Source organism: Thamnophis sirtalis, unplaced genomic scaffold (assembly GCF_051295495.1).
Source record: "Thamnophis sirtalis isolate CommonGarterSnake01/CBP01778 unplaced genomic scaffold, rThaSir2_p1.2 scaffold_3, whole genome shotgun sequence".
In the NCBI taxonomy this organism is placed as follows: Eukaryota; Metazoa; Chordata; class Lepidosauria; order Squamata; family Natricidae; genus Thamnophis; species Thamnophis sirtalis.
The window spans coordinates 13,235,468-13,245,733 of NW_028261383.1; the positions used below are offsets into that span (position 1 = coordinate 13,235,468).

Sequence of the window (10,266 nt, forward strand, 5' to 3'; positions counted from 1 at the left end):
AGCCTTTCCTTTTAATTTTTTTTTCTTTTCCTCATGACACTGGTGAGGCCCCGCCTCCCCTGTCTCCCCTGACTGCACATCCATGCCTATGACATGGTAGAGGCCCTTGAGGAGCTGCCTGTCTCCCATACTGTTTGTCCAGCCAATTCAAGCCAAGAGGCCTGCTTTAATCCACTCTGAGTTGTGAGCCGCCCTGAGTCCCCTTCGGGGGAAAAGGGCAGCATATAAATAAAATAAACATTCAAACATTCAAATACTAATACTACTTTGGTTTCCTTTTAATTACTTTGCCCTCAATTAAGTTCCAACAGTTGTACCACAAACCGAGGAAAATTTCCAGCCATTACACATCCTTTGTGCTGCTGTGTCTGTCCTTGGCATCCTTTTCCTAGTGTCTATAGTCATTGGAATTTTTTGCTACAGTAAGTATCCTATAAATATATTTGCTTCTGGTGGGTAGTAAGATATAAAAGCTATTTTCCTTCCAAGTTTCCCCTTAGGGCACATCTTCCTTGTGTGAATCTTCCTTCCACATTTCCTTGGCTCTCCTCAGGAGCATCTGAACTCTTAGTTGGGGTCCTAACACTTAGTCGAAGCTCCGGGTTCTCTTCTGTAACTGGGAAGAGGCATTGCAATTCTACCCTGCAATAATTTTGGGTCAAAAAGCAACAGAAAAATATTTCAACAAAATATATCTTTTTACCCAGCTGTTTCTACCAATTGTACTCAATCCTTTCCAGAGGCAGTAGGTTTCCCATGGAGCAAAGGAAGTACATTTGTATTTTGAAAAGCTTCCTATTTCTGCTTAGTAGCAATAGCACTTAAACTTATATACTGCTTCGCAGTGCTTTACAGCCCTCTCTAAGCAGTTTATAAAATCAGCATATTCTCTCCAACAATCTGGGTCCCCATTTTACTGAAGGATGGAAGGATGAGTCGACCTTGAGCCAGTCAGGATCGAACTGCTGGAATGGATAGTAAGTTAGGATGCAGTACTGCATTCTAACCACTGAGCCACCACAGGTCTTATAAAAATAGTTTAACTATCTTAAGACAGTTTCTCAGGTAAGTCATGACAAATCAACTATGGCAAGGTCTCTTGGGTTTTTTTCTGGCATAAAGGAAGAGATTGAATGGTCTCTGGTGAATTATTTTTAGTTTTAACTCTTTGGTATTTGTTCTTACAGAGAAACGTCGACGTGACAACAGAGCAGCAACAAGTGAGTGATCTCTTTGCCAGTTTGTATGATAGTCAGAAGCAAAAAAAAAAGGTGGGGAGACAGAAGGGCTCATAACATCAATATCTGAAAAACTACATGCCATATATAGGTTTCTATGTCATTGCTGGGTAGAAAATGCTGGAGGAGGAAACCATCATCCCTTCAGAAGTTGGGCCCTACAACTTCAGGAGCATCCAATACCAGGAGGCTGAAGGTCCCCGAAGACTTTTGCAGTCAATGGTTGAGACCAGAAAAGCACATAAAAGCTCAGATGGTGGAAATTGCTTGTCCTGGAGCAAACATTGCCAAGTAGAGCAAAAATCATTAGTGGACAGTGTCAATCCTGGACACAACATTGTAAAAAGGGCAGGGAAAGATAAGTACATACTGCTCTGTTTATCAAGGGGGGCATAAATTCTAATATATTAATAAACTTCATCTGATGTAGAGAAAAGTAAGGTCTTACACAGGCAAGAAAAACCAAAAGTACAAATACCGATTATGTGAAACCTGGCTTAATAGTGGTTAACTGTGAGAGGGATCTTGGAGTCCTAGTGGACAATCTCTTAAATATGAGCCAGCAGCCAAAAAAGCTAATATAATCCTTGGTTGTATAAACAGAGACATGGTTCCCAAATTGTGGAACCTTACTCTTTTGTAGCCATATTGCTTATTCTTTCCACTATTGGTATACTGGAAAAGTACCTTGGATATCAAAAACTGGATTGAAGCCTTAGTAAAGCCACCACCTAACAAAAAAATATGTTGAGACTTTGAAAAAAAAGTGCAAAGAAGAACAAGGAAGATGATTAGGGGCCTGGGAGCTAAAACACACAAAGAACGGTTGCAGGAACTGGGCATGACTAGTCTAAAGAAAAAAAGGCCAGGGGGAAGATGGTAGCAATATTCTGGTGTTTGAGGAGCTGTCAAAGAGAGGAGGGGGACAACCTATTTTCCAAAACACCCGAAGGCCAGACAAGGAACAAGGGATAGAAACTGATTGAGGAGAGATTCAACCTAGAAATGAATAATGTTCTGACAGTGAGAATAATCAACCAGTGGAATAGCTTGCCTTCAGAAGTAGTAGGTTCTTCATCACTGGAGGCTTTCAAGAAGAGGCTAGACAGCCACTTGTCTGAAATGGTACAGGGCCTCTTACTTGAGCTGAGGGTTGGACTAGATAACCTACAAGATCCTTTCCAACTTTGTTATTTTATTCTGTTAAATATGAGCAAAACCTAGGGATGTGCTGTAATTTCTGTGATTTAAATGCTGAGGATGATCCTGAGACAGTGAAAGAATCGGGAAGACATGCAGAGGAATCTTTTCAATATTGGGATATTTCAAATACCCTCCCATAAGGTTTTTTCTGCATGGGCTCCATAAATGCCCTCTATCCACTTTTAAGTAGACGGAAAACTACAGGTAATTCTCAATTTATCACAACAAATTGAGTGCAAGATTTCTGTTGCTAGGTGAGACATTTGTTAAGTGAGTTTTGCCCATTTTACGATCTTTCTTGCCCCAATTGTAAACTAAATAGGCAGTGGCAGCGGGGATCGGAATGGGTCAAAAACGGGACATGCGGAGGCCCAAAATGGGTGCGCAGAGGCAGCAATGGGCGGTGGCTATGGGTGGCAGCAATCCCTGCAGCCTGGAACAGCCGATTGGCAGTATTCTGGGAGGCTGATCCAACAGCCAATCAGCTGCTCGTGCTAAATCAGGCTTTGCTGATTAGGCTGTGTGCTGTTTGCGGCAAGGAGGCAATTTACTGGGAGGCAGAGGCAGGTGGGCGGGGCTTCAGCAACATTCACATACACATACATTTCCACCCACTTTTGAGGAGGGTGGGGAGTGCGTATTAGACACCAAAAAATATGGTATATGTATTGAGCAAATACCCTTACGATCCATCAATCTTTCAGGAACTACTTTTAGGTACTTTTTGACTTACGACTCGTTGCTTAATGAATGTTTAGAGTTGCAATGGATCCCCCCAAAACTACTTACGACCCAGAAACCGGTTTGTCCTTACAGCTGCTTGTAGTCTCCCGCTGTCACATAACCATAACCACAATTTTTGATGTTTTTGCCACTTTTTGGCATTTACTGCTGGTTGCTATCATTTAAAGGTGGCACTCACTTAATGACCACCGCAAAATGTAAAAAAAAAAAAATGCACCCGATCACTTGATTCCTTCATTATGACTGCAATTACTTACTATCATAATTCCAGGCTAAATTAAGATTGTAGGTTGATAAACTTTGTGATGCCATGAGATTTCTCCAGAAAAGGAAAAAGTATGGGATAAGAGCAGAGTGCCCTGAATCCCAGGAAAGGTGATCCAAGTGGTGACAGACACATCTGATTTGATTTGATTGATTTGATTTATTTCATTTATATGCTGCCCTTTTCCCCGAAGGGGACTCAGGGCGGCTCACAACTCAGTCAAGGGAAAGGAGGTACAAACAGGGGATAAAAAAGACAAACAAACAATACAGAATTTAAAACACACAACAACCATACCATTCGAGAAGGGGGGGCAGAAGCTCTCTCTCTGCCCTCTATGAGTCACCTAAAGTTTGAGAACTGCTTTGAATTCTCAATATTATTGTATAAATCTGACCACAGATGTGACCAATTTTCCACACAAATCCTAAAACTAAATAAAGAGTCCTCAATTAAACTAATGAATCCAAAACATTATACTTGTTCATTTGTTTATTGAGAACCACAGTAATGAAAGCAATTGCAGGTCAGCTCTGAAAGGATTATGGGTGGTGCAGAAGGGACCCTGGTGGTGTGTTTCTGGGACCAACGCAATGAGGACTTGCAGATCAATAAGTTTGAGAATAGGGGAATGTAAAGCTGCTCTCTTTTCTCAACTCAGACTGTTTCCTATTTTTCCTTCAGAGAATAACCCCAATTCCAGCTTGGATAATGCTGAAAAATGCCCACTGAAAGAGATAGAAGGAATTCCACCACTCAACAACACTGCTGGTGAAGAGCGCACGGGAGACATCCCAACTTCTCAGGTTAGTTATACCTCCAAACATCTTTGCCTCTTTTCATTCACCATGTCACTATGCTGGTTCAAGAGAAATGGGTATTGGATAACTTATTAAGGTGCCTTCTTGCTCTGATTTTTCTCATCTTGTTGTTCTAGGACATCAGAGAGGGAAAAACAATCTCCTGAGAACCACCAAATAAACATCTAACTCTCAAAATGGATCAAATTTGATATTGTTTGAGAAGCACTCCAAAGGAAGATTGAGTGCGAAAATGGACTCAGACAGCCACAAGGTGGCAGAGGAAAAAAAAAGCATTTCAGAAGAAATTCCCCTAAGGGACAAACTTTTTGTTTCAGAATCTGTTAGGCTGGCGGTCCTACTGTGTAAGGCAGATCCTAAAGTTTCATGCATTTATTTCCAGATGGAGCTTCAAGGAGTAGATGAAAGCTACTTATGGTAATTTTAAATCTTCTAACCAAAGATAGGATGTTGAAATTTGATTTGGTAGCTGATGCTGGTGAATTACAAAGCCTAAGATGGCTATTTCTCTCAGAAGGCTTTCAACTTATAGACCAGTTCTCCAGAAAAGGAGGATGGGAGATTATCCATACGTGCTCCAGACTGCGGTTCCATACAAAGAAATCACAGGATAGCTGTTTTCCATGGTTTGAATGCCAGGAGGCAAAGATGATTACCGGTACAGTACAAAATCAGGAAGGTGTTTGTTCAGAGCTAAACTTGTCAGTTTTGGCTTACCTAATTAAATTGCTTATTTGGAGTCTCTTTACTTATGAATAGATTGGCCCAGTCTTTTTGAATGGGTACAAAATCTCCATTTGTAAAGATTTCAGGCTTCTGCTTCAAGCCGTTTTCCTGTAGCAGGAAGACTGGGGCTGCTTTCTGCCCTTTAAGAACATGTTTTTCCTCTTCTTCTTTAGGAGAAATATAATATTCTTCCTCTTTTAATATCCCCCAAAATATTTCCTTCTTAGGGGAAGGGGGGGCTTCCCACACTCAGAATTGTGGTAAACCTTTTGGAGGATATTGAGTGTGCTAACCTCACTCCTAATCACTTTCAGAAATTGCTTATCTAACCATCCTAAAGCCACTAGGGATTTTCAGAATGACAAGCTTGAAAAATTGCCTTCCAGTCTATCTTCATTTCTGAAGAAAAGAAAAAAATAATTACAAGGGTTAATTAGGAAAGAATTTAAAATAAATACAATTCCCCTGAAAATAAGACCTATCCTGAAAATAAGACCTAGTATATTTTTACACTTGTGTCTAACATCAGCCTTATCCCCAAAATAAGTCCTAATTAATAGCCTGTGCAGCGGGCAGCCTGCCCATTCCTTATGGTTGCTCGGCCATGAGGCGGGATGGTGGAGCTGCCCTATGTACCCTACACCAGCTTACCTCAGGCCCAGTGGTGGGATTCAAATAATTTAACAACTGGTTCTCTGCCCTAATGACCAGCTGGGTAGGCGTGGCTCAGTGGCCATGTGACCATGTGGGCGTGGCCAACTCAACATTCCTCAAGTTGATGGGCTCTTTGTCTTAGCTGTTACAATGTAATAAGGGTTAACTGGAGAGGCAGTTTCTGTAAGCAGAGCAATAAAGATTCAGCTAGAAACAACACCAGACTATTTCCTTCCTGCCTTCCTTAGAGGATTAGCCCTGCAAAGTGGGGAAAAAACAAAAGGAGGTTTTTTCCAACAACTGGTTCCCCGAACTGCTTAGAAAGTTAACAACCGGTTCTCCCGAATAGGTGCCAACTGGCTGAATCCCACCACTGTCAGGGCCCCTGCAGACAGGCCATCCACACCCCAACACCTGCAGCAGCACCCGCAGCCATGTGCCCAAGTGGCTTCTGGCCCTCTTCTGCTTGCTCATGGCTGCAATGGAACAGGAGGCTGAGTGGTGTGTTGCTGTCGTAGCCGTGAAGAAAGGCAGGTGTCCGGACGTGGATGGTCTGGCTGCATGGGCCCTGAGTCAAGCCCATGTGGGGCGTGTGGAGCAGGTTCAACCCCCTGCCTCACCTTGTGGCCATGGCAGTGGTGTGTTGCTTAGCCTCCTGCTCTGTTGCAGCCATGAGCAATCCAAAGAAGTGGACTGGGGTCCAAGCAGGGTGTTGCTGGACAGAGTTGCCAGAGCTGTCACTGCAGCAGGAGTCAAGGCGTGGGTAGCCAGACTGCAGGGGCCCCGAGGTAAGCCGATGCAGGGTGCGTGGGGCAGCTCCACCCTTCCCTGCCTCATGGCAGCAGCACTGGCAGACCATGCAACCTTCTGCCCCACCACAAGCAAGCAGAAGAAGTGGGCCTCACATATATGGGGAGAAAAATAAGACCCCTAAAATAAGCCCTAGTGCTTATTTTGGGGTCCAAAATAAAATAAGACCTGGTCTTATTTTTGGAGAAACACGGGTAGGAAAAAAACTTAATAGGATTTTTAAGTGAGAGAGTTACAAATGAATTAAGGGTCCAAATTTGGCAAGTTGAAACTTTTATTATAAAATTTTGGTATGGAGTATATGAAATAAAATCAGCTTTACATAGGAACCAGAACTATTTTGTCTATAGTAAGTATATAACAAAGATGAACGGCCTAATGATTTAAATCGGACACTAGAGGGGTAAGGGCTTGAGGGCCTGGCCTATTAATTATTAGCAAATTATTAAGGGGCTTTTGCAAGTGAGCCATACATTAGCTTCAGCCAGAGCAACCCCATCTTAATTTGTGCTTTTGCTGAAAGTCAGTTCTGGTTTTGGCATCTGTTAGCAAAGAGCCAAGTGGCCGACCATGAAAACTTCACACGCACGTAGTGTCAGTTTTGTTGGCAGGATGTGGCTCCATCTGTAACGGTGGTGGCTCTCTTTAGAACATCAACCCCATGGAAGTTAAACTGCTTAAACTGCACACTCTTTCGCAAGGCCTGGAGACCTGATATTGTCAATGGATGGGCCTGGAGAACCTGGAGTGGGATGGAGCCCATCGAGTGGCTAATTTGACTGATTACTGTTGCCGGAGGGGTAGGGGTCATTGTTTTTATTGTTGTATATATTATTTTTATTTTTTGTAAGTACCCTGAGTCACTGAAACTGAGTGGGCTGCGGTTGCCATTTTCTAAATAAATAAACGTGGTTTGTTGCCTGTGGATTTGTGTTGCATAAAACTGCTGTTCTCAAGGATTCCCCTTCCATGCTCAACAAAACTGTATGGCTTTCCCGCTGGGTGAATTCTTTGAGGTCAGTAAGTCTACAATTCACTTTAAAACACTTCTTGCACTGCATATTTATATGGCTTCTCTCCTGTGTGAATACGTTCATGGAGAGCAAAAGTATTTGATTCTATTGAAACATCTTAGTAAACTAGAATGCGCCCATGGAGAAGGGCAGCTCTAAGGAGAGGGGGCAGGCAAGGCCTGATGGGGACAAAGTCAAATATTACCTCAGCGATTAAGCTCCAGAATTTGCAACTGGAGAGTTGCACACAGGAAGGTTTTTCTATAAGGAAAGTCTACGGAGAGGAGCAAGCAGTGGTGCTATTCAGTCACTTCTATCCAGTTCAGGTGAACCGGTAGCGGTGGCAGGCTCCTCCCACCCACCCTGATATCATCCCGTCCTGTTTTTGACACTCTGTGCATGCGCGGAAGGTCCTGTGCATGCGCGGAGGTGGAACGTGTGAGCATGTGCGTGCACGCTCACAATTGCAAACTGGTAAGGTAAGTTGATTTCACCCCCAGGAGCAAGGCCTTTGCCCCACACTATGGGAGCCTAAAGGAAATTGAAGGGCAGAAGGGAAAATGGGCAGGGCAAGACTGGAAAAAGCAGAAGAGGAACATGGATACCTTTGAGCTTCAGCATTGGAGAAAACTCCTGAGAATACTATCGATGGCAAAGAAAACGTGCAAATGAATTGCCGGACAAATCAACCCAGAGTTGTTACTCGAGGTACCAATGACCAGGTTTTAATTAGCTTATTTGGGACATACATGAGGATCCAATTCTCTGGAGCTGGCGCTGATGCTGGGAATAGGAGGCCCATCAGCATTGGAGATGGATCCAGTTAATGTGGCGATGAGGGCACAAAGGACCAAGTTAGGGCCAGATCCTCTTGGAGAAACTCAATCTATGTGTTGCTAGGAGTCGACATATGACATTACATGACATATAATCAACCAGTCACAGACTGGAAACCCTTCAGCAGCAAAGATCATGAAACCAACCCCAGAAATACCCAGTAGCCCTCCACTTATTGAGCCCAAAATTTCTGTTGTTGTGAGACATTGTCAGGTGAGCTTTGCCCCATTTTACAACCTTTATTTGTCCCAGTTGTTAAGCGAATCACAGCAGTTGATAAGTTAGTATCACGATTTGGGAGTTGGCTCGAGGCGATCGCCTCTCCTCGCCCCGCCTGGCCTGCACACCAGGATTGTTGTTGACAGTTATTAAGTGAATCTGGCTTCCCCGTTGATTATTCTTATCAAAAGGTCACAAAAGGGGATCACGGGACAGAGCAATGGTCATAAATATGAACCAGTTGCCAAGCGTCTGAATTTTGATCACATGATCAGCTGCTGCGAAGGTCGTAAATGTGAAAAAGGGCCATAAGTCAACAACAATTTCTGCTGTTAAGTGAAACATTTGTTAAGTTAATTTTGACTCATTTTACGACCTTTCTTGTCACAGTTGTTAAATGAATCCTGGTAGTTAGCAGGATTCATTTAACAACACAGCTGTTGAGTCAATCTGAGCTCCCCGTTGACTTTGTTTGTCAGAAGTTCGCAAAACGGGATCGCATGATCTCCGGGACACTGCAATGGTCACAAATAAGAGCAGTTGTCAGGTATCTGAATTTTGATCAGATAGCAATAGCAATAGCAGATTTTTATATACCGCTTCATAGGGCTTTCAGCCCTCTCTAAGCGGTTTACAGAGTCAGCATATTGCCCCCAACAACAATCTGGGTCCTCATTTTACCCACCTCGGAAGGATGGAAGGCTGAGTCAACCCTGAGCCGGTGAGATTTGAACCGCTGAACTGCTGATCTAGATATCGCAATGGTTGTGTGAGAAGCCACCCCTCTCCTAGAAGAAGGAAACATTTTGAGGAATATTTTTAAAAAGGCAGAACATTATATTTCCTTAAAGGAGGAATGGAGAAACATGCTCTTGGAGACAGAAAGCAGCCCCCGCCTTTCTTAGCCCTCAGCGGATGTCAGCACTTAAGAGCTAAAGAGCTTATTGAAAAAAAGGAAGACAAGTATCTAGGTAGCTCTATTCGTAGGCAAAGCAAATACTGCAGGCAGAAATTCATTCAAGACAGGATATTTTGAAATTCCCTGCCGCAAAATTCGAACACATAGGATTAGCCCTCAGCCACAATAGGAATTGTGCAACACCCTTTCAGTTGCATCACCCTCAGCAAACCTCAAGCAAACTTAACTTAAGCACCTAGGATTTGTATTTCCTCTTTTGCCTATAGCTATGTAGCTATGACCCCTACATAACAAAGATGTTGTAAAAAAGATGTGGAGACTCTAGAAAGAGTGCAGAGAAGAGCAATAAAGATGATTAGGGGACTGGAGGCTAAAACATATGAAGAAAGGTTACAGGAATTGAGTCTAGTTTAATGCAAAGAAGGACTAGAGGAGACGTGATAGCAGTGTTCCAATATCTCAGGGGCTGCCACAAAGAAGAGGGAGGTCAAGTTGTTCTCCAAAGCACCTGAGGGCAGGACAAGAAGCAATGAATGGAAACTAATCAAGGAGAGAAACAACTTAGAACTGAGGAGAAATTTTTTGACAATTAGAACAATTAATCAGTGGAACAACTCGCCTCCAGAAGTTGTGAATGCTCCAACACTGGAAGTTTTAAAGATGTTGGATAACCATTTGTCTGAAGTGGTGTAGGGTTTCCAACCTGAGCAGGGGGTTGGACTAGAAGACCTCCAAGGTCCCTTCCAACTCTGTTATTCTATTCTTCTATTCTATTCTACTCTATTCTATTCTACATGTCTACATGGTTCCATGGGAT

The 10,266-nt window shown here is 43.1% G+C and overlaps 1 long non-coding RNA gene across 1 annotated transcript; it reads left to right on the forward strand.

Moving 5' to 3' along the window:
• Window positions 1-296: 296 nt before the first annotated feature.
• LOC106548414 (uncharacterized) lies at window positions 297-4,926 on the forward strand. Its single transcript, XR_001313517.2, has 4 exons — window positions 297-422; window positions 1,188-1,220; window positions 4,135-4,256; window positions 4,388-4,926. It is a non-coding gene; the product is annotated as an uncharacterized LOC106548414 (long non-coding RNA).
• Window positions 4,927-10,266: the final 5,340 nt, after the last annotated feature.